This window comes from Amblyomma americanum, chromosome 5, assembly GCF_052857255.1.
Source record: "Amblyomma americanum isolate KBUSLIRL-KWMA chromosome 5, ASM5285725v1, whole genome shotgun sequence".
In the NCBI taxonomy this organism is placed as follows: Eukaryota; Metazoa; Arthropoda; class Arachnida; order Ixodida; family Ixodidae; genus Amblyomma; species Amblyomma americanum.
In genome coordinates, this window is record NC_135501.1 from 47,421,066 (window position 1) to 47,442,834 (window position 21,769).

Below are 21,769 nucleotides of genomic sequence, written 5' to 3' on the forward strand. Positions count from 1 at the left end.
GCCAAACAGACAAGCTGGGCCAGGATTATCAAGCTCTCTCGTACAACCCTTTAATACACCGTCCTATTCGACAGTCTTCATGACTACCTCCAGAAGACGGCTGTAGCACCGAAAAAGACAACACATAGCAAGCAAGACGGGACAGGCACAACTTCAAACTATTTATTCACCGCGAATGCGAATGAATATAAGGACAAATCAAGATGGGTAGCAAGAACCACACATGCGCGCGAGGGTTTTACAAAAAAACTGGATAAAAGATAGGTTAGGCACACACATATCTCACGCCCGTGTATCTAAAAAAGCAGTTTCATTCTTTTAAATGGAGATAGATGGGGCACTAACACAATCGCTACAGTTTCTTTTAATATAGAAGGCCGGCAACAGATCACGGGCTGTCTGGTCCTTACTTGTTTAAAACCTTTGCTTCTTTCAGCCTTGCCACACACTTAATCTTCCTTTCTTCTCTGCAGGCTTTATAATGATGTGGCAGATGAGAACCAGTGCATTTTGTAAATCCCGATTATGTTCCACTAATTGGTCGTTATTACAGCGGCCGGGTTGTCCAATGTGCTTTCCGCATGTGAGAGGAATCTGATATACGACTCCCACGGCACATTTAACAAGCGGAGCTGCATGCTTCTTTTTACAATCAGTCTTGTTTACCTTGTTGGGATCAGTTTTAACGCACAAGCCAGCCAGTTTCTTTGGGGTAAAAAAAACCACAGGAACCTTATATTTTGTTGCCACATGCTTCAAATTGTGTGCCAAACTTGCTGTCTTTTTCGGCGCTACAACCATCTTCTGGAAACATGCACCAACTAGCCCCCCAACAAGTATTACTCATGACTGCCCCGCTACTGCAGCAAGAGGGAAAGAGGACCTGCTCACTAGCGACGTACCACAGGAAATATCTGAACAATTTTTTATCCCATTTTTTTTTGTGAGATAGTATTTTATGAAAGAGAATCAGCCAGCCATGCCAGCAGCATGCACTGTGGTGTGAATGACTATCAGTGGCGCCCAAAACAGAGTCATTGAAAATGGTACGGCTACCACTGATAAATAGAAAAGACATTATTATTATACTCAGAACACCTAGGCCGCCCTGTTAATTTAAGAAAGTCTGCTGTCCCTACAAGATTAGTTTGAAGGGCTTCAGCTGCCTACTTACATAGCCGGTGCCAGATGAGTCAGCCAGGTTTGGGTACCTGGACACCAGAGCTTGCGCAGCCTCATTGTACAGTTTGCCAGGGTACCTAGCACAGTTAAGACAAACGTGTAAGGCAGTACACAGTGAGGATGTTCTTTTGTAGGCTCACATAGACATTTTAGTTTCAGATGCAGTCAGTGTCTTAGGTGCAAGACGTGGGAGGACACATAAGCTCTGCCTTTAAGTTTACGACGTGACAGCAGTTCCCCTTGCTCACATAAGCAAGGACATTGCTTGCTCTCTCACAATCAATATGTGAAAAACTAAACCACACACATTTACAGCCCTCTTTAACCAAGTCCTTTGAACATTCCTACATGACATACCAATAGCATGTCTGACTCGCAACCCAAGGGTCACGGATTCGATTCTCAACTAACCGCAATTTTCCTTTCGGGGCAACTCATCCACTTCATATGCAGAACTGAGGATTGGGCGATTTGGCGATGATCCACCAAATACAAACCAGCGCTTACAAACACAGACAAAGGACGAGACGAAACAAACTGAAAAGCCTTCAGTTCGTTTCGTCTCGTCCTCTGTCCGTGTTTGTAAGCGCTGGTTTTTATACGATGGATCAGTTTATATGTCTGGATGGCCTAATGATGTTCCAGGCACATTGCAACCTTCTAATTACCAGTTTTCTAATTTCATTCACTTTTCAAGTCCGTCGCTCTATGTGTGACATAGCCACCTTTTCAACAAATTCAAATTTCTTGCTCATGTCTACTAATGCCGACACAGGATTTTCTGCGCCACGAGCTCCTTCATGCTTTCTCGTTAAAATGGCTTATGGCCACGCAAGTTTGTAGCCCAAGTTATCTCCACATTGCCCTACATGGTCCAAAAGTCTTGCAAATAACTTACATGGTGTATAAGCAGAGGTCATGATAGAGCCATTGGACAACTCTGCTCCGTGCTCTGAAGTATTGTCCACTTTAGTGGCGCTCTATACTGAATTTGATGTCGTTTGGTACAGCTGGCAGGCTGTATGTGAGGCTGTATGTGGCAGTGACACGGGATTGCTCCGCTTGCTGGGGCTCGTCAAGAACATCCGCAATCCTAAAGTGCCAGGTTAAAATAAGAAAAGAAGAGAAGAGCATACTACACAGTGAGCACAGACTGTGGCCAACATTTCCATACATTTCTACTATGATTGCCATTGATTGCAGTGGAAGACATAAATTGGACACTCCTCCTTGCTGCATGATGCTCCTCCAGCATTATTTGAAATATACAAAATAATGGTTAATACTGGTAAGAAAATGTACTCACCGAACCTGGCAATCCTCGGAGACTTTGATTTTTGCCCTGTCCCGAATTTCAAAGTCTTCAGGTATGTCAACAAAGACATTAAATTCTTCTTCGAACATCTGTGGAAACACGAGAATGATACTAAAATAGCTAACCATGTAAAGTTAAACTATTCAAAATGAGTGTGTCACATTATTTTCCGGAGAATGTTGGCATGCTTGCTGCATCGCATTACGAGACCTCAATCAACGGGCTACGCACTCAATTCAGGACCTGTCAATTTAGAAGAGCAACGACCATAAAATACTGCAACACCAGCAACACTTCCCTCTACCTCGGGTATTTCGAGTGCAGTCGTCAGCACGTCTGTCTAGAGCACAGGAATGCCTGCATATCGCACTAAATAAGTGGAATTTTCACGCTGGTATTTGGTCGTAGAGATAATGCTTGCGCTGGTGCGAAGCAGCATTGACAGCGGTTGAGTGAAGATTTCACTTTGCTCCGCACTACACCGCTCCAGCGCTCTAGACAGGCCTGTACCTCGCGACTGAAATAAAGCATTAATATGTGAAAAATGCTCTATACAGCTGCCTTAGTGTTAAGCGGCGCGCTCCGGTGTGCATTTTTAATATTCGCCGACCTTTGTTGTGACACGAGATCCTTATGGAAAGGGAGATTTTTAGAGCATGACGCATAGGGAAGCACATGCATGCCGAGATATTGCTTTAAACTTTACATTACACGCAAACTGTCAACGCACTACGTAATTCACTGTGGACAAAAGCGCGAGGCATAAGTAAGGTACACACATTTACACGCGTGGATGTAATAAGCACCTGCCTACAAGCACCAGTCCCCAAAAGAACCCGAGAACGGCAACTGACTTGTCACGGAGCTACCACGTAGATAAGTTTACACAATTACTCACCGTGAAGATGAGGGTGGCAACGTCGATGCCGCGGAACAGCTCATGGTCTCCCACGCGCTCAACCAGCCCGCGCCGTGTAAGCGTCCCATCAAAGGGCAAAACAAAATTCCTTTCCCGGAACGTTACTAGGCACTTGCTCGTCATGGTGACGTACGTATATGTACTACTGCGAAATTAATGAACGTTGCTGAGTGAGACGCGAAGTAGAGTTCCTCGAGCACGTGCAGCAACTGGCAGTATGCGCCCTTCTCAATTTGGCTGAGCACTGTGGTGACTTGGCTTGGCTTGGCCAGCTTAGTTTGCACAACGTGACACTCCAATTGCTAAGGTTATTGCAAAATAAAATTACACCAAATATACTTAGTTATACTAAATGCGACTTAGGTGCTCTAGCACCTAGTGAATTTGATTATTATGATGAAAGGGCAAAACAACAACAAACATGCATAGCGGCTTTATCGCTAGGAGGCTGTTCGTGTCTATTCGTGTCCCTGGCCGTTGGTGGCAACTGCGCCTAATGCGATGTGATTCCGATGTATATGCAGGAACTACGGCTTTCTGGCAATTGGCACACCGCGTTTGCGGGGTCTCTTTGCGGTCTTTTGGCTTGCGACTACAACGATGGACGCGAAGTACTGCCCGAGGTGCCCATTCTTTTCGTTCCAGCTGACGAAAGTTGTCACGCACATTGGATTAGTTCACAGTGCAGAGCCAAACTTAAATGTTTTCTGCGGCATAGGAGGCTGCGCGAACACGTACTCGAATTTTTCATCCTACAGATCGCATCTATATCGCCGCCACCGAGATGTGCTTGAAGAAAACGGCAGCACTTTGAGACACGGATGCACCGAGAAAGCAAACAGAGAAAATTCAGAACTGGACGACGACGAGCCTGTCCCACATGAAATGGACTGGGCTGACACAGCGGACTATGGTAGCGGTCACCGCCAGAAAGAACGACCTTCGGCGAATGTTTGTTCAGCTCAGAAGACAACAGTCCAACAAGACAGATTTAGCAGCTTTTTGGACCAGGCAAAATCGACCCTGTGCAACTTCTTTTTCTTTTTCACTGAAGAGCACAGCTTGCCACACACAGCGGCTGAGAAAGTGTTTTCTGAATTGCAGCTGGTGTTTGAGCTGGTGCTGAAGGCCTATGGCAAGGAGGTTGAACGTGCAGCAAAAACAAACACAACAGCACTACAACAATTGCTAAGCTGCTCATTTATGTCTGACCTCTTTAGTGACTTAAAGAACAAGTACAGGCGTGAGCAATATGTGGAAGCGAATTTTCCTTTTGTTCCTCCTGAGGAACAGCTTTTGGACGGCACAGCAAAGTACCATTATGTACGTTTGCCCAAGCTGCTCAGTGCACTTTGTGAAATCCCCGACATTGCAGCCCACTTGAAAACACCAAAGCGTGAGAACACGACGCCGTCTGTGTATAAAGACTATACTGATGGTGCGGTGTACAGAGAGCACCTTCAAGATGTGATTCCAGAAAGCAGAACACACACAATACTTCTTTTGTTTTATACTGACGAAATTGAAGTTGTAAATCCTCTGGGAGCGAAACGAGGAAAGCACAAGTTACTCGCTGTATACTGCAGCTTGTTGAACCTTCATGTCAAGCATAGATCGAAACTTGAGAGCATATATTTGGTTCTGCTTGTTCGCTATGTTTATGTGAAAAAGTACGGCCTCAGCAATGTACTACAGCCATTACTCGAAGACCTAAACAAGTTGTACGCAGAAGGCCACACCATTTGCTTAGAAGGACAGGAGACAAGGGCCACAGTCATCGTGTTCGGCTTCTGTGGAGACAACCTTTCCCTGAACCGCTTGGGCGGATTCACTTGTTGTTTCAGCCGTGGGCGAGTCTGCAGATTCTGCATGGTATCTGTGAAACATTTGCCAGAAAAAACCTGTGAAATGATGTGCCAGCCACGCATATTACGCAGCCACCAGTCACATCTTGAAGCAATCGCAGTGAACCCTGCTAACAGGACTTTGTATGGCGTAAATGAGGTCTCGCCCCTTTTGCAGTTGCCATACTTCGACATTACCCGGCAATTACCACCAGACATTATGCATGACATTTTGGAAGGAGGAATAGATAGCATCCTTCGACATGTTTTGAAATCTCTCCTTTCCCGTGGCTTACTGTGCAAGCAAGACCTTGAGGAGCTGTCTTCATTCAAGTATGGAGCAAATGATCTGAAAAACAAGCCCCCACCGATCAACCCGGCATTCATCAATAGCAAATCTGTTTTAATGGGAACTGCTGCTACCAAGTGGTGCTTGATAAGGTTTTTTCCCTTGATCTTTGGAGCGAGAGTTCCAAAAGAAAATGAGGATTGGGAATTGCTTTTGAAATTCCGGGAAATTGTTGACATTGTATTTGCATCGGAAATGACATCTGCACGGCTTGTCTACTTGGAAATGCTTGTGCAGACATTTTTGAACGAGCTCACTGACAGGTACGGGCCTGGTGCAGTTACCCCTAAGCTTCACTTCATGGTGCATTATGCTAGGTTTGTGCGCGAGGTGGGACCTCTTAGACATTTCTGGTCCATGAGGTTTGAAGCGAAGCATCAAAGCCTCAAGAAGTTGGCAGCCTGTGTCAAAAACTTCAGGAGCCTTACATACACACTTGCAAAAAATCACCAGTTGCGACAGAGCTACCAACTCCGCACCTTTCAACTGTACGAAGAACTGAAAACATCGTCAAGTAAGCCTGTTGACTGGAATGCGCTCCCTGCCTGTGCCAAAGAAGTGCTTCCAACCACAGTCGTCCATGACGTCAAAAGTGCAACACTTGATCGACGCAGGTACAAGTGTGGATGTGTTTTGGTTTCGACAGGAGCGGAGTGGCCAGAGTTTTATAAGATTGAATCACTCTTAGTGGCAAATGGGGTCCTCCACATCGTCGCAACAACCCTGGAGGTGCAGCACTTTGACCGACACAGGTACTGCTACTGCGTCAAAACCACAAATGAGCAGAAAATCTATGAACCTAGTGAGAAGTTTGAACATTATCTTCTGGACTTGTATGAGAATGGTATACTTGTACCAAAGTGGGAGACTCTGCTGTAAACAAATGCTGCCTTGTCTCAAAACAGCAGTATTGAACTGAGCTAATAGTATTCTTCAGAGTTTTATGTAGTGCATCTTTGGCATATTCAAATTACCACTTTTTATATCTGAGAATAAACGATTTTGATGCTTATGACTCATGCCATCTCATAATTATACTGTAGCATCTTAACAGGCCTGTGCTGTCTGGAAATATGTTTATAATGCGATAGCATTTTTCATGTCCCTTGGTGAAAAGCCATGCCCAGAATCCGCACCTAATAACTTTGTTCAAAAGGTGAGAGACTGACCGGAAAGAACCTGGGTCGCACAAGCCCTACGGCTAGGTGTGTTGGAAGTAGCCACCCGCCATGACATCGATTAACCTCCACACCACAGCACTAGAGTTCGTATCAGCACTCCCGGTGATCTGTGAATGTGCTGAGCAAGTCGAGGGAACTGCTCACAACCTGGATTGCACAAGACTCATGGGTGGTTGTGTTGGCGACAGCTACCTGCCAGGTCATTGATTAACTGCAACACTGTTGTGCCAGGAGTGTTGTGAGGACTCCCGGCAATCTAGGAACCTACCCAGCAGCTAGTGAAGCAACGGCCCACTGTGACAGGGCGCAGTGAAATTAGTTATTTGTACCGAGAGGGTGCTCAGGGAGAGCAACTTGGGGCTCACAAGTCCCACAGGTGGCTATGTTTGAAATACAGTATGCATATCACGATTCAGTATCTCACTTTGCATCATTCTTTATAGCCGCAACTTGGCAAGACCACTTTGCAGCAACTCTCGGCATCAACAACTCAGTAACAACAACCTAGCCAAAAGAAACGCTATCGCAATACCATCTCAGAAGAATGTGCTTAGGGATCACCAACTTTTTAGCTACAACGCCATTTTTTGTCTTACATCCTGATGTCAACAGCACACAATGTAGACGGGGCACGAGAAGACGACATACCAAGCGCCATCTTCAACAACATTTATTTGAAAGACACACGGCTTCATATATGCTTACATAAAGGCACCATAATATCAGAAACTTATCAGTGCACACCACGTGGCACAGATAGTTCTGCACACTTGTGAAAATTATTGGTCATATAACAGCTCCAGTTCTTTTTTTGTTCGGCGGTCGAATTTCGATGGAGGCGAAATTCTAGAGGCCCGTGTACTGCACGATGTCAGTGCACATTAAAGAACCCCAGGTGGTCGAAATTTCCGGAGCCCTTCACTACGGCGTCTCATAGCCTGAGTCGTTTTAGGACGTTAAACCCCCATAAACTAACTAAACTGTTTTTTTGTTTGCAAAAAGGACTGTCTGCTAACACGTTGGTCACACAGTCTGGAAATCTCGGCTGCCTTGGTAATTTCACGTATCACTGTGCTTTTCAAGCGCTCTGCATCGTCTAAATTTTGTGGCACAAGTTTCGGATGGGCAATCCCTGATGTGAATTCCTGAATTTCTGCATGCCTGATCGGCATTAGTTTTGTGTTCTTTCAGTCTGGTTCGTGAAATTGAGGCAACTGAGATTGCCAGTCTGTGTAACCAATGTGTTAGCACGCCGTCTCTTTTGCTAACAAAAACAGAACTTTAGCTGCTAACGTGCAATAATTTTCATGGGTGTGCAGAAGTGCCTGTGTCACATGGTGCCTTTATGCAAATGTATGCGAAGTCGTGCTTCTTCGCTTCGCGGTCCAGTGCATCCATGGATGCATGCATGCTGCATGCATGCAGCGCGCATCGGTCGGGGGAGTAAGCGAGCAGTTTGTCCTCCCGTTAGTCCTTTTCGGGCCAGGACTAAACAAATGGTCCTCCAAATTTGCACACGGCACGCAGCTCGCCGCAGTTGGTCCTTTCGCAGACTAACGGGCCGTTTTGAGGACTAAAGTTGACGTTACTCCCCCCTTGAGCCGGTTTTTTTCTTAGAGTGTACCCAGGTTCTGTGCGGGTCCGCCCACAGCTGTGAGCCACTAGCTTTGAGCCCCGAGGCAGCACCCGGCACCGACGACGACGAAGGTCCGCAGAGCTCCAGTGGCACACAAGCTGCGTTCTCTCCACCACCGACGAGGGAGAAGACAGGGAGCTGAATCCTCCAGACCTTCGGCAAAGAATTAAGCATTTCGAAAGTTTCCTCGCTCGATTAGGGCTGCCTTTACTCTTCCCATCCTCCTGTCCTTCGGTGCAATCGTCAAAGGACATGCCGTTACGCCTGCGTGCGTTCACAGGTTTCTTATCGAGGCCAGGAGATTTTCGTGTTAACTCTTCTCTCCCTTTACCTTTCGCTCCAAATATATTTGTTTACGATTATTACTTTCTAGTAATTTATTTCAACCCTCACTTCCTTGTTTCCTCAATTTTCGTTTCTATATCCTATAATTCTCTAAAAATTCGCAATTCGTTTTCCAAGATTCATCAATTTTTATTTATAGGCACCTTAAGATAAGTTTGGATGAATTTTTCTCCTGTTAGGGTCTGCACCTAACCCTGGCCAATCCCACAGAACGGGTATGTCCTATCGGTTCAGAAGCCGCAACAAAAGCAACCTTGCGAGGCACAGGAGAACGCGGGTCCTCCGACAGAGACACCTGTGAAGGAATCATCTTCTGAATGAACTCTTTCTGACGCACAGTAAATAAAAATGCCTGGCTCGAGGTAAGCCAGCCACGGTGGCGGGAGTCTCAATCCAACACTGATCGCAGCCAACAATTACCACCCCTCCGCCTGGACCTCTGCCTCTGCCTTGACGTGGCCGCCTTCCCTACAACCCGAGCAGGACTGCAAAATTATTCTCCGGCGAAAGAAAGGACCTCCTCTGAAGGATTTTGGTCACCCATTAGATCTTGACTGCAATTACTCCAGCCAGTTGCACCATTATAAATATGAGCTCCCTCAGGGTGCGCATCCCTGAAGGCTACATCAGTCCAACAAATTCACCAACTAATGCTTGCCTCCGAGACTTACGCCGTCCCTGTCTGCATGGAAACCCCGGAGGCTATCTCCAAGGGCGTCCTTAATGACCTTTTACTCATCACCTCGAAAAGAAAGCTTTTGAATTGCCACTGGACACCCCTTCCCGACGTGCAAGTCCTCTGCGCTCGCATGCTGAGCGCCACCTGAACGGCCCTCCTCACCTTCAACGCCCGTAATCCTCTGTGGTCGGTCATCTACTGCGGAGATGAATTGCCGAACAAGCAAGTATGTCAACTCTGCCACCGAGTGGGCCACCGCGCCGACGTCTGCTTCAACATGGGCATCTCTTTCTGCACCGCCTGCGGCACTCTCAAAGCCAAACAATGAACGCCCACCTGTGCGCATCCTGTTGGAAGCTCTCCTCGCCGACGCACTGGAATGTCGGCAATGCCTGGTTTGAAACACGACCCGCCAAAAACAAACCTCATTACCCAAGACTCGAGTGGGTCGCAAATAAAAAAACAATCTACCGACCCGGCTAGTGTGCCCCACTAACACCAAGTCTCTCTAAAGTCGGTAGTCAGCGATTCAGAGAATATGGACAGCTTCCTGTCACTACTAGATACCTATAAGGGTGGCCGATAAAGCATCGACATCACCACTCCACCCCCTTAATATATGACAGTGCAACAGCCGTTCTCTTTGTTCTAACGCAGCAACTGTTTCCAATATATACACACCACCTCAGTCCCACTGATATAATTTTCCTTCAAGAAGTTACCGAAGGGCTCATCCGCATACTCGGCTATTATTACCCTCTCCAGCCTCACCTCGCAACCTGGGTAACGCCCAGGTCTCGAAATTCATAACCGCTGCAGTCCACCCCTCTACTAATCCGACATCGAACATCAACTCATTGAGATTGTTCTTCTGGAGGCCCACAAGAAAAGAACGCCGTCCACAATGTGTACAGTCCTTCTCAAACAAAAACACACTACTTTTCTCCCCCTGCTCCGGAATGGCCCCACATAGCGCAACGTAATCATTGTGTGTTGCTTGGTGATTTTAAGCTTTCCATACCGCCTGGGCTTACAAAGACGATACAGCCATGAGAACGACGCTCATTAATACCGTGGACGCTGCACACCTTACCCCATTAGCCCCCACAAGAGAAGGTAATAGTGTCTTCTGTGACCCACCTCCGGATTTTACTTTCAATAAGAATGTACCCCGGCCTATCTGGACTAACCTTTAGGGGAAGTTATCTAACCTCGGACTAACCTCGGAAGCGATCATTACATGCTCTCAATCAGCATGTACTCCCAACTGCGTTAAATGCCCCTCTGTAACATCAACATCACCAATTGGGAAGCTTAATGTTACGACTGGGCATGCCACCGTTGCCACCACTGTTACGACAGGGGCTCCTTGCCTGTCTCTACTTTTGGGACTGTGGCATCTCAGCCTGCTGCCACTGTTGCGCAGAGCTGCCCGACGAAACGAATACAATGGTAAGTGAATGAAACATTTAACGAAACATTAACGGCGTAGTGGCCAAGAGCCCAACGTGCTCAAACAAACGGCACAGCGGTGCACCGGGAGAGCGTCTCTCGCTTGATGTCTCCGTCTGCTTGTCTGCTGGCGCAGCTTGACCTTTTATAGCCTCCTATGACCGTTTCCGATGCCAGCAGCTCAAACCCTCTAATCATGTCACGGCACTGGTCACAGTTCAAATTTCATGAACGGACAAGAGGAGCTCGGCCGTTCGAAGATTGCAGCCGGGAAAGGGCTGCTGTCAAAGCGTCGGTCGCGGATGAAGCCGGCGCTTGCAAGAGAGGAGGGGGAGGATTCCGCCGGGCATGCCTGGATGAATCACGCTGCAAGCCGCGACATATCCGAGAGTCTGGGCTTGCGTTGCGCAATGGCGGGCGCACGGCGCTTACTTTCATGGAGGCCAGCGAAATGCATGCTCTGGCTTAACAGCACCCCGCCGCCACACAATTTGCCACGAAAACGTGCTGATTCCACGTTACTCGGATGCGGGGCTCGCTCGTAGGCTAGGGGCCTCCCAGGTGGCTCCACGCTCCTTTTCGTGAACAGCTCCCGCTCGTCCGGCCAGGATCACTGGTCCACTGCCGTGTCGCCCAGGTGTCTCGACCAGCGTCGCTCGGTTCCTCTGACGGTCTTGCTTCTCAGAATCGGTCTTTGATCGTTCCGCCTCTTGGCGAGAACCGGCCGTCAACAGGCAAGATCCAACACGAACAAGTGTCCTCTGTCACCCGTAAAAAACCAGACTTCAAGGTCCTAAAAACTGCTAGCAAATTTTTTCTGCCGTTTCGCTCTCTCTTCACCAAGAGACACATGTGGGATACCAGAACTCTTAAAATCAAAACTCAGTGTCAAGCACACGTAACACACGGAAGGAAAGCACACGTAACACACGGAAAGAAATTTGGTACCGTGAAATCCCTCGGGCCGGAAAACACTCTGCTGAGGCTTGAAATAAGGACAATAATTTTGCGCCGATCTAAGAGTGAACTTCATATCTGTTCGCGAAGTGACAAAATATAAGCCACGAGGAGGTGAAGGGCAGATCTGCTTTAACGCAAAGCTCAGTGCGTCTGCGTTCGCAGGTAACTTTCTTAAAATGGACGTTAAACGGCGTAAGCTACCGCGGGAGCTAATGCCTCTGCCTCTTTCACTGTAGCTGTATTTTTCTCAATGTGTGTCCTTGTCCTTCCAGTTTCTAGGGGAGGAACAAGATGAGCACAATTTGCTTTCGCTGACTGACGACTTTCCCTTTCCTGTCGCTTCGCGCGTCAGTCGAGACTCTCCATTGCGAGTGCGTAACTGTTCCTATGGAACCGCTCTTCTTTTTTGTTGTTCTTGGCGGAAAATGAGACCTTCCAGGAGTGTTTAGTTCCTAGCGCACCCATTTTCATTTTCGTTAGATGTGATGTTCGCCTCTATTCGGCCTTTTGAATTACCATGTAACGAATAGCGTTATCACAACTCGCGACTTGCCATCGCGATGCCTTTGCTTGGCCGATTGCTTACTATGTTTATTCGTGCCTGTTATCTCGTTGCTGCTGTCACTGTGGCCCCGTACAAAGTTGCGCTTTATTTTTAGGTATAGTGAAGTTGCCACGCACCTATGACCTTTGATCCTAACCCTCAATTCTGGATTGCCAGTACCCAAATAGCACAGTGTGGGTTCCAAATTGGGGCCCCTTGTCGGCCCCAAGTGGGCAGCCCATATGGGCCCCATGTGGGATTTGCAACTCGTGCCCAAGACGGGCCCAAATGAGCGGCAGCCCACTTGGGCTACCCTAAACGAGCCAGAAGAGAACCAGCTTGGGCAGCCCATTTCGCTTGGCCCCAAAAACCCAGGTCTGGCCAAACGTAGGCAGCCCATTGCAATGCCCTGGTGGGGCCCATGTTGGGCAGCCCACTTTCAATGCCCTGGTGGGGCCCTTGTTGGGCGTGAGTGGGCAGCCCACTTTCAATGCCCTGGAGGTGCCCTTGTTGGGCCCGAGAGGGCAGCCCATTTTCAATGCCCTAATGGGGCCCTTGTTGGGCCCGAATGGGCAGCCCACTCGCATGCCCTTAGGCAGCCCAGTTCGGCCCAAAGTGGGCAGCCCTCCTTGGTTGGCCAGATGAAGCCCAGTCTGGGCACAAGTGGGCTGCTCAATTTGGCCCAGACCGCTCTTTATAAGGGCAACCAAACTGGGCTGCACTGACGAAGCCCAGTTTGAGTCAAGTGGGCAACTCATTTCCGCTCTACAAAATACTGGTTGCACATACATTACTTATGCATAAACAGGTCAAAATTATAGAAAATCCGATGTATTCACAGCAACATCTTATGCAGATGCACCAATGTCTTAAGCTTGTCTGCATTAACATGGCCAGAGTCAGACTCTGGCATGGCAGTGCAAAGCTGAAGTATGATATATCAAATTCAAAAGTAGTTTTGTTGCATGTTTTATTGCATTATTTCACAAAAGCTGTACCAGTGGTCAGGATGGAGTGCCCGCGTCAAGTTCATCCTGGCCTTCCGGTCACCATTCCTGTCCCTGGTGCCACACAAAAGCTTGCAATATGGGAGTTGATGCGGGCCACATCTGCATCAGGCACCATCCGCTCCAGAGCAGCTGCAATCAGACAGTTAATTACAAATTGTGCAAAACATTAATCTGAAAAACATGAATTCTCAGCTATGGTGTCAAACCTTGTAATACCATAGAGTAGACAGCAGCAAAAACACATTAAGTGTATTTGCATTAACCAGAAAACTAGGCACGAAATTTGTGCAAATCTGAAAAGGCGTGGAAGCTGTACAAACCAAATTGAAGAGCTCAGTGTTGCTAGCGACTCACAAAATGGACTGTTTTTTGAGAAAGCAAAAGAAAAGGAAAAAAACTACAGCATCCTCTAATCCGAATTACGGAAAATTAAGTCTACCTCTAAAACTTGAAAGCATTATTCCATTCGAATGTGCACTACACTTTTTCGTTAATTAAACCGAATAAAACACATTTGACCAGCTATTTGTAGTTTCCGAATTATTGGCACATCTTTGTAAACACGACAATAAATTTCAGCAAATGCTGATAAACAGTGAGCAGAAATCAGTAAATAAAATTTGCTGCTCGCAAACATGTACTTTTTTGTTATAAGATGTGCATCATACCTTTTATTTCGAACAAGAATATTGAGCTAGAGTCGCATGTCATTCATATTATATGTAGCCTGTGAAAGAAAGTAATTCCAGTCTCCTATAATGGCATCACTTTACCTAGAGAAAACTACTGTTTGCCTCTTTGAATAAGTAATGCATGCTAATCACCAAAAATTCATCCCACTGAAAACAGCCTTTGTAAGCTAAAAATAGCCAAAAATAAAAATACAGGTACCACTGCTGCTCACTAATTACACAGCTGAAAGCAGTACTAACCAAGTTTTTAGCACATATTCCACATGCTATGTTACACTGCAACTTGAAGATGGTGACCATGGGATCTTTTTTATTGTAAACATCACAAATTTAGATGCAGAGGTGGAAAAACTTTAAATTTAAATTCGATATTTTCTGCATTCAGTGTATTTTTTCATCTGACAGGAATCAACATACTGTGAGCACTTTATGAGCTTATATAAGTCGTCGTCGCCTCTCTGGCTGCGACTTCATCCTCTTTTCATTCACTGTACATTCCCATGGTCATCGCTTGGTGCTGTTCGCTGGAAGCACGTCTTTTCCAGCGGGCTGGAATAAACGTCTCCCTTGAATTATTCCCTTACACGTGGTGGAGGTGCTCCTTGGATTCCCCGTATCCTCTTTCCCCGCTTCTCGCTGGAGCTGCGTTCCGGTCGTCGCGTTGTCTCATTCAACCCTGGAGACGAAGTCTTGCTTTCTACCCCTCTCCGGACGCTTGGTCTTTGTGACAAGTTTCAGCCTCGTTCCATTGGTCTCTACTTGGTGCTCAACCAAACTTCACCTGTGGACTACCGCGTCACCCCTGTTGATCCTCCCCCGGACCGCCGTTACCGCGGGACTGAAATTGTCCACGTCTCCCGCCTGAAGCCTTTCATTCCGCGCTTTGCATCGGACTAATCGCGGCCAGGCTGGCCGCTTCTGACCGCACGGGTAGTTAGTGTGAGCACTTTATGCGCTTTCGTCGTCGTTGCCTCTCTGGCTTCGACTTCATCCTCTTTTCATGCACTGTACATTCCCATGGTCATCGCTTGGTGCTGTTCGCTGCCAGCGGGCTGGAATAAACGTCTTCCTTGAATTCTTCCCTTACAATACCAATGAGTCCCGCAAACTTTTTACTGTTAACAAAAAAAGAACAATGTCCTTAATGGGTCAACTTTTGCATGCCAATTTAATGCAGGATTATATACTACAGTAATTACTAATAAAAGATGAGGCTCAAAGAATGTGCTATGCTAGATTCTCCAGCGCCTGCTCATCATGCATCCACAAGACTATTCACACATACGACATCTTGGAACTAGACAATGTTACAAGTACTTTGCTAATAGCAGTTTCCACAGAACCAATGCCATCCTTCGGCAGTGCACAGGCAATCAGTGAGTCTAGGACATTTTCTCTGATGCATAAGTAGTTAGCAGCCCATTCGTACATTGGCAGGATTCCAAGGTGGAACTACATATAGAAAGGGGTACTATTCACATCGACATTAGGCAAGCAAGTGACAAGCTGAGTGCCAGCATCGCATAGCACGGAAAGTTTCTAGGAGGTAGTGTAACACTGACAGGGTTTTCAATAATATTGTGGCCTGCCAAAGATTACCTCAATCTACCGTATTTACTCGAATGTAACGCGAGTTTTTTTTTGCCGTAAGTAGAAAGGAAATGTCACCCCGCGCGTTACCATCGAATACTAGGTTTAAAAGCGCTATGAAGAGTACCAAACACACACTATTAAAATCATTTCATGTGTCAAACATGTGCGTTGATCCTACTGGTCATTCGAAATCACGTACTCCACTTCTTCACTTCTTCTTGTGGCTACGTGGGGGAGGGGGGGGGGAAATGTGCTCGATTTCTGCCACCCATATCGCGGGGGCACAGCTTGGAGCGGGGATGGGGATGTGGGGAGGGAGATGTCCGCTTGCAACGCGCGCTGGTGGTCCGTGGTGTCCAGGAAGGCAGGTCCCCGCAGCAGCATCAGCAGCCACAACTGGGGAGGGGAGGGTGAACGGCACGCACTGGGAGTGGCGCGTGCACGTCGGGGGATTGCAGGAGGCAAGCAGCCCATCACCCCGGACCGGTCGAAAGGCTGGGCGGAGGTGGGCGATGACTGCAGCTCAGCCGGGGTAGGCTGCAGGAGGCCACCACGTGGCGGCCGATGAGGACCGCGGAGTAAACTGCTACAGGGTAGCAGCGCGGCGGGGTGCGCTGAGGAAAACCGCCGTTTCCGGCGGCGCGCAGGAGCTGTGGCTACAGCTGGGGCGCCAGCGGGCTGGCGCGCAAGGGACCGGCGGCCGCGTCCAAGGTCACGGGATGCGGGCCTGGTCGTACCGCCGGTGGCTGCGTCAGGACAGCAGCAGGGGGAGAAAACGCTGGATACCGCCATGGGAGACGGCGCGTCGGGGCCCCGCACGCACCAGTGCGCGCGGGGAGGGCATCGGGGGAGCACTCCACTTCGCCGGTCAACCAGCACGCGAACCACAGGTCACAACTACTAGGACAAAACGGCAACCTAATCGCAAACGCAGAAAAAAAAAATAGAAGCCAGTAAGAGTCAAGCCAACAAGAGTCGACGACAGCTGGAGTCACTGGATGAATGGATGGAAGGTAGGAGCATCCCCTTTGAAACGGGGCAGTGGTTGTTGCCACTGTGCTCAGTTTTTTCCCTTTATTTTTGTTTACTCTGCTCTAAAATGTTAATACAATTCGCCATTTCCTTTAAAAAAAACGTCTTCCCAGACTTTAAGACTTGTCACCTCTTTGCTTTTGTGCCACCAATCCTCCAATTGCTTTTTGCTAATTTCCACCGCAAATTTATTTACATGACTATTGTTATCTCTAAACCCTAAGGCCTCAGGAAGAGTGACTGTGCCTACATTGACATGGGGATGGATACCATCGCATTTTAGGATGAGATGCTCTATTGTTTCTACAGATTTACCACACACAGCACATGTGTCATCTTCTTCGTTAAATGTTTTTCTGTAGCTGCGCGTTCTAAGACACCCTGACCTAGCTTCAAAGAGGGGGGCACTGCCTCTTCAGTTATCATAAAACGTTTCCTTCCTGATCTGCCTTTTCCAGCATCGATATAGTTTACACTATGCTTCTTTTCCATTGAATCTATCCAATTTTTACCTTTGACGTTTTTAACCTGTCGTTTAATGCTCTTTCTTTCTCCTTCCTCGTCTCTGGCAAACTTACTAGCCAACTGTCTAGTTCGTTTCCGCCACTGTGTGTCAACGCTCTTTCTGCACAGGTATTTAAATACCTGTTATCATCCAATTTCCTCAGGCGTTCATCGTATAGTACATTGCTCTGAGCTTGCCGTGCTTCGAACGTTGCCCAGCCATACCCCCCTGTACTGCCTCGTTTGTGGTTTTCCCGTGGGCACCTAGTGCTAATCTTCCGACAGTTCTCTGATTTGCTTCTAATCGCGACTGAACTTGAGCCCTTAAGCATAGAACCGCATTCCCGAAAGTAAACCCTGGAACCATTATTCCTTTCCGAATACCTCTGAGGACTTCATAACTGTTGTACCCCCCCCCCCCCCCACTGCCCTATGTTTCATTATCCCGGCATCTCTTCACCCTTTTGGTATGAGAAACTTTTCGTGCTTTTCCGTGTACATATGCCCGTTGTTTACCCATACCCCGATATATTTGTATTCGGCCACTCGGGGTATTTCATGGCCTTGTATTGTAAGCTCCTGATCAGTTGTGCTGTTGAAAACCATCACACCTGATTTAGTTGCGCTAAAACTGAAACCTATACTGTCTCCATCGTCTCCACAGCAATTCACCAAAATTTGCAAATCTTCCTGGCTATCTGCTAATAGTACAATATCGTCCGCATACATTAAACCCGGTAGACGTTGCTCAACAAACTTTCCGCCTAATGTGTATGACAGATCACAACCTAGATTGCTTCCTTGTAGCCTTCTTTCCATACTTATCATATAAAGCATGAAAAGCAGCGGTGACAGAGGACAACCTTGCCTTAATCCTATGTGCATCTGGACAGTTGTTGTACTCTTAATTTCTTCCCATGTTATTTCAACTTCATTTTCTCGATATATTTCCTGTAGAAGATTAATTACCTCATGACTGACACCTTCGCCTTTTAATATTGCCATGTGCCGAACGCGCCGTGCGGCCTCCACGCTTAGTCGAAGAGGACGACGAAGTGTTGGTGGGCTCCCGAGGCGCTCTGGCTCTGTGCTTTGGACCCTGGCTGTCTGATTAAAGCGCCTAGCCTTCTGTTCCCCCCGACGTCTACCTGCACGGCTCCTCAGGTCGTGACACTGGTGGAGGTGCGACCGATGATCCCTTCTCCTGCGGAAGACTCGACGCGCCCACCTCTTGTGACCACCCCTGTCCATCGTGCCAGCCGGAGGATCCGAGGCCAATCCCCCGAGGTCGTGACGGCGAACCCTCGTGCCGCTCGTGAAGGCGAACCCTCGACTTCCACTCCCCTCATGGCGACGCCACTGCCCGCCGTGACGATGACTGACTTTCGACCAGCCCCACCTATCTGACCCTTCAGACCCTACGAACACCTAAGCCCTTTCACGGAGGCCAGTTCGAGGATGCCGAGGACTGGTTGGCACACTATGAACGGGTTGAGACCTTCAACGGCTGGGACGACACGACCAAGCTGCGTAACGTGTATTTCAGCCTCGAAGACTCTGCCCGCACGTGGTTCGAGAACCGTGAGGCTACCTTGTCTACGTAGCCGGACTTCCGACGTCAGCTCCTGACTACGTACGCCAACAGTGACCGCCGGGAGAGCGCGGAGCGCGCCCTGACGTCTCGAATTCAACTTCCAGACGAGAGTGTTGCAATGTACGTAGAGGATGTGACGCGTCTTTGCCATCACGCCGATCCAGCCATGAGTGAAGAAAAAAAGCTGCGGCACCTGATGCGTGGCGTAAAAGACCAGCTCTTTTCCGGTCTCGTACGGAACCCGCCCAACACCGTCGCGGAGTTTCTGGCCGACGCCGCCCACATGGAGAAATTGCTGCAGCAGAGGGCCAATCAGTACGCCCGGCAACTGCGTCCAGTGTCGTCGCTGTCCACGTTGGACCGGTTCGACCACGATCCCGGGATGAACCCGAGCTCCCTTCGTGAAGTAATTCGTTCCGTGGTCCGCGAGGAGCTGCAGCACCTTCATGGAACATTTTCCCCTCGCATCGATTCCGTCACCAGCGTCATCCGCGAGGAAGTTCAGCAGGCGCTCAGGGTACAAGCCGCTGCGGTCGTGCCGGCGCCGCAACCGGCCCCATCCGTTCCCGCGCCGTACCCGGCCCCTGTTCAGCCAGTCACGTACGCGGACGTCGTGCGCCGCCCAGCCCCATTTCCTGGGCCTTCCCCTTACTCCCCTCCAGTGGACGCGGTGCACGCTGCTCAACCGCTCCCTTACTGGGCTGATCGGCGCCAGCCACCGCGGAAGACTGATCTCTGGCGCACTCCAGATCAACGCCCGCTGTGCTACCACTGTGGTGAAGCCGGCCACCTCTACCGGCGGTGCCCGTATCGCGAGAGAGAGAGAGAGAGAGAAAACTTTTATTTCTTTCCAAGAGGTTCGCGGGGATGAAGACTTCCTGGTCGTCTTGCTTGGGTGCTGGCGACTTGAGTCTTCAAGCAAGAGTGGGCCCTCAGTCCAGGGCTCCACTGAGTTGTGCCGCTTCAGTTGCGTGCTTTACCAAGGCCCTCTGGACCTCAAGCTCGCTGCTGAAGAGACAGCTCTCCCATTGCTCCGCACTCGGTGTTTGTTGATTGTGGAATGCTATGTTTCTCTTGCATTCCCAGGTGATGTGATAGAGTGTGGGCGTACTGCCGCACCAGGGGCAGTCTGGTCTGAATTGCGTTGGTGATATCTTGTTGTATGTGTGTAGGTTAGGGAATGTGTTCGTCTGTAGCCTACGCCATCCTACAGCCTCTTCCCTATTTAGTGCTTTGTGTGGTGATGGATATCTCTTTCTGATTCCCCTATATAGTTGTAGGGTCTCTGTGTAGCCCCCCTCGCATATGAGTAGCCGTGACTCCGAGACGATCGATAAGCCTGCTCGGTAAGTGAGCCCTCGAGCTAGACTGTCCGCCCTTTCGTTTCCTGCTACGCCTGCGTGGGCTGGCACCCAGATTATATGTTGTATGGGTATTCTTTCAGCTGAGGCTGCCGCCTCGCTGATTATTCTGAGGGCAGTGCCGCTGATATTGCCCTTCGTATAGTTTCTGCATGTTTCTTTCGAGTCCGTTAGGATATTTAGGGAGCGACCTTTTCTGTAGCCTTCGGCTATCGCTAGCGCGACGGCAATTTCTTCGGCCTCTGCTATCCCTGACACCCCTACTGAAGCGCAGGTGATAGTTTCCCCTGTACCGTTGACCACCGCTACCGCGGCTGTGCGTTTCTCTGCTCTTGCGTACATAGAAGCGTCGGTGTATAGTGTGCTTTCGGATTGGCCTAGCCTTCTGTTTATCTGTTCGGCCCTGGCTCTCCGCCTTTCTTCGTGTAGGTTGGGATCCATATTTTTAGGTAAGGGTCCCACGTTGAAAGTTCTTCTGAGGTCGTCTGGAACTTCTGTGTATCTGTCAGCCAGACCACTTGCGTTCCGACCTAGCCTTTTTAGGAGCGCCCTTCCTGTGGGGGAGCCCCTGAGCCTCGTCAATTGCGCACCCATTTGAGCCTCTGCTAGCTCGTCAAAGGTGTTGCTGACTCCGAGCTGGAGTAATTTTTCATTTGACGTGTTCCTGGGTAGGTGCAGAGCGATCTTGTAGGCCTTCCTTAGTATACAGTCGGCTTGCTCTCTTTCCGCTTTTGTTGTTGCGTGGTAGGGCAGCGAGTATGTGACCCTGCTGACGATTAGGCTGTTTACGAGTCTTAGGGTGTCGTCTTCCTTCATTCCGTATCTTCTTTGGGATACTCGGCTGATCATTCTTCCTACTTGTTCCGTGGCTTTCCTGAGCAGGGTGATGGTGTGGCTGCATTTGCGGCTACTCTGTAGCCACATGCCCAGAATGCGGATTATGTTTTTCTCCGGGATCGGTTGTCCCTCGAGGACGACGTCCAGCGGGGCTTGGGTAGGGTGTCTCCCTATTCTGATGAGCTCCGATTTTTCGGTCGAGCATTTCAGGCCCCTCTCCTTCACGTAGTCTTCTACGCAGGTGGCGGCTTCCTGTAGTCGGTCTTGTTTTGCTCCTAGCGATCCTTGGGTGATCCACACGGTTATGTCGTCGGCGTACATGGCGTGTTTGATACCCGGGATCTCTTTGAGCTTTCTTGCCAGTCTTAGCATTGACATGTTGAAGAGCACCGGCGATATGACTGAGCCTTGGGGTGTTCCTTTGCAGGGTGTGGCGAAGACGTCACTTCGCAGCTCGGCTAGCCCTACGGTCGCTGTTCGGTTGCTTAGGAAGGCCCTGATGTAGTTATGTGCTCTCCTTCCGCAGTTCGTGTCGTTTATGCCTTCCATGATGGCGGCGTGGCTTACGTTGTCAAAGGCTCCTTTGATGTCGAGGGCCATGACAACGTTTTCTCCGCTTCTCGGCATTTTTTCAAGTACTTCCTCCTTTAGCTGGAGGAGTACGTCTTGCGTGGACAGGTGGGCTCGAAACCCGTACATGCTATCAGGGTAGAGTTGGTTTCTCTCCAGGTGTGACTGAA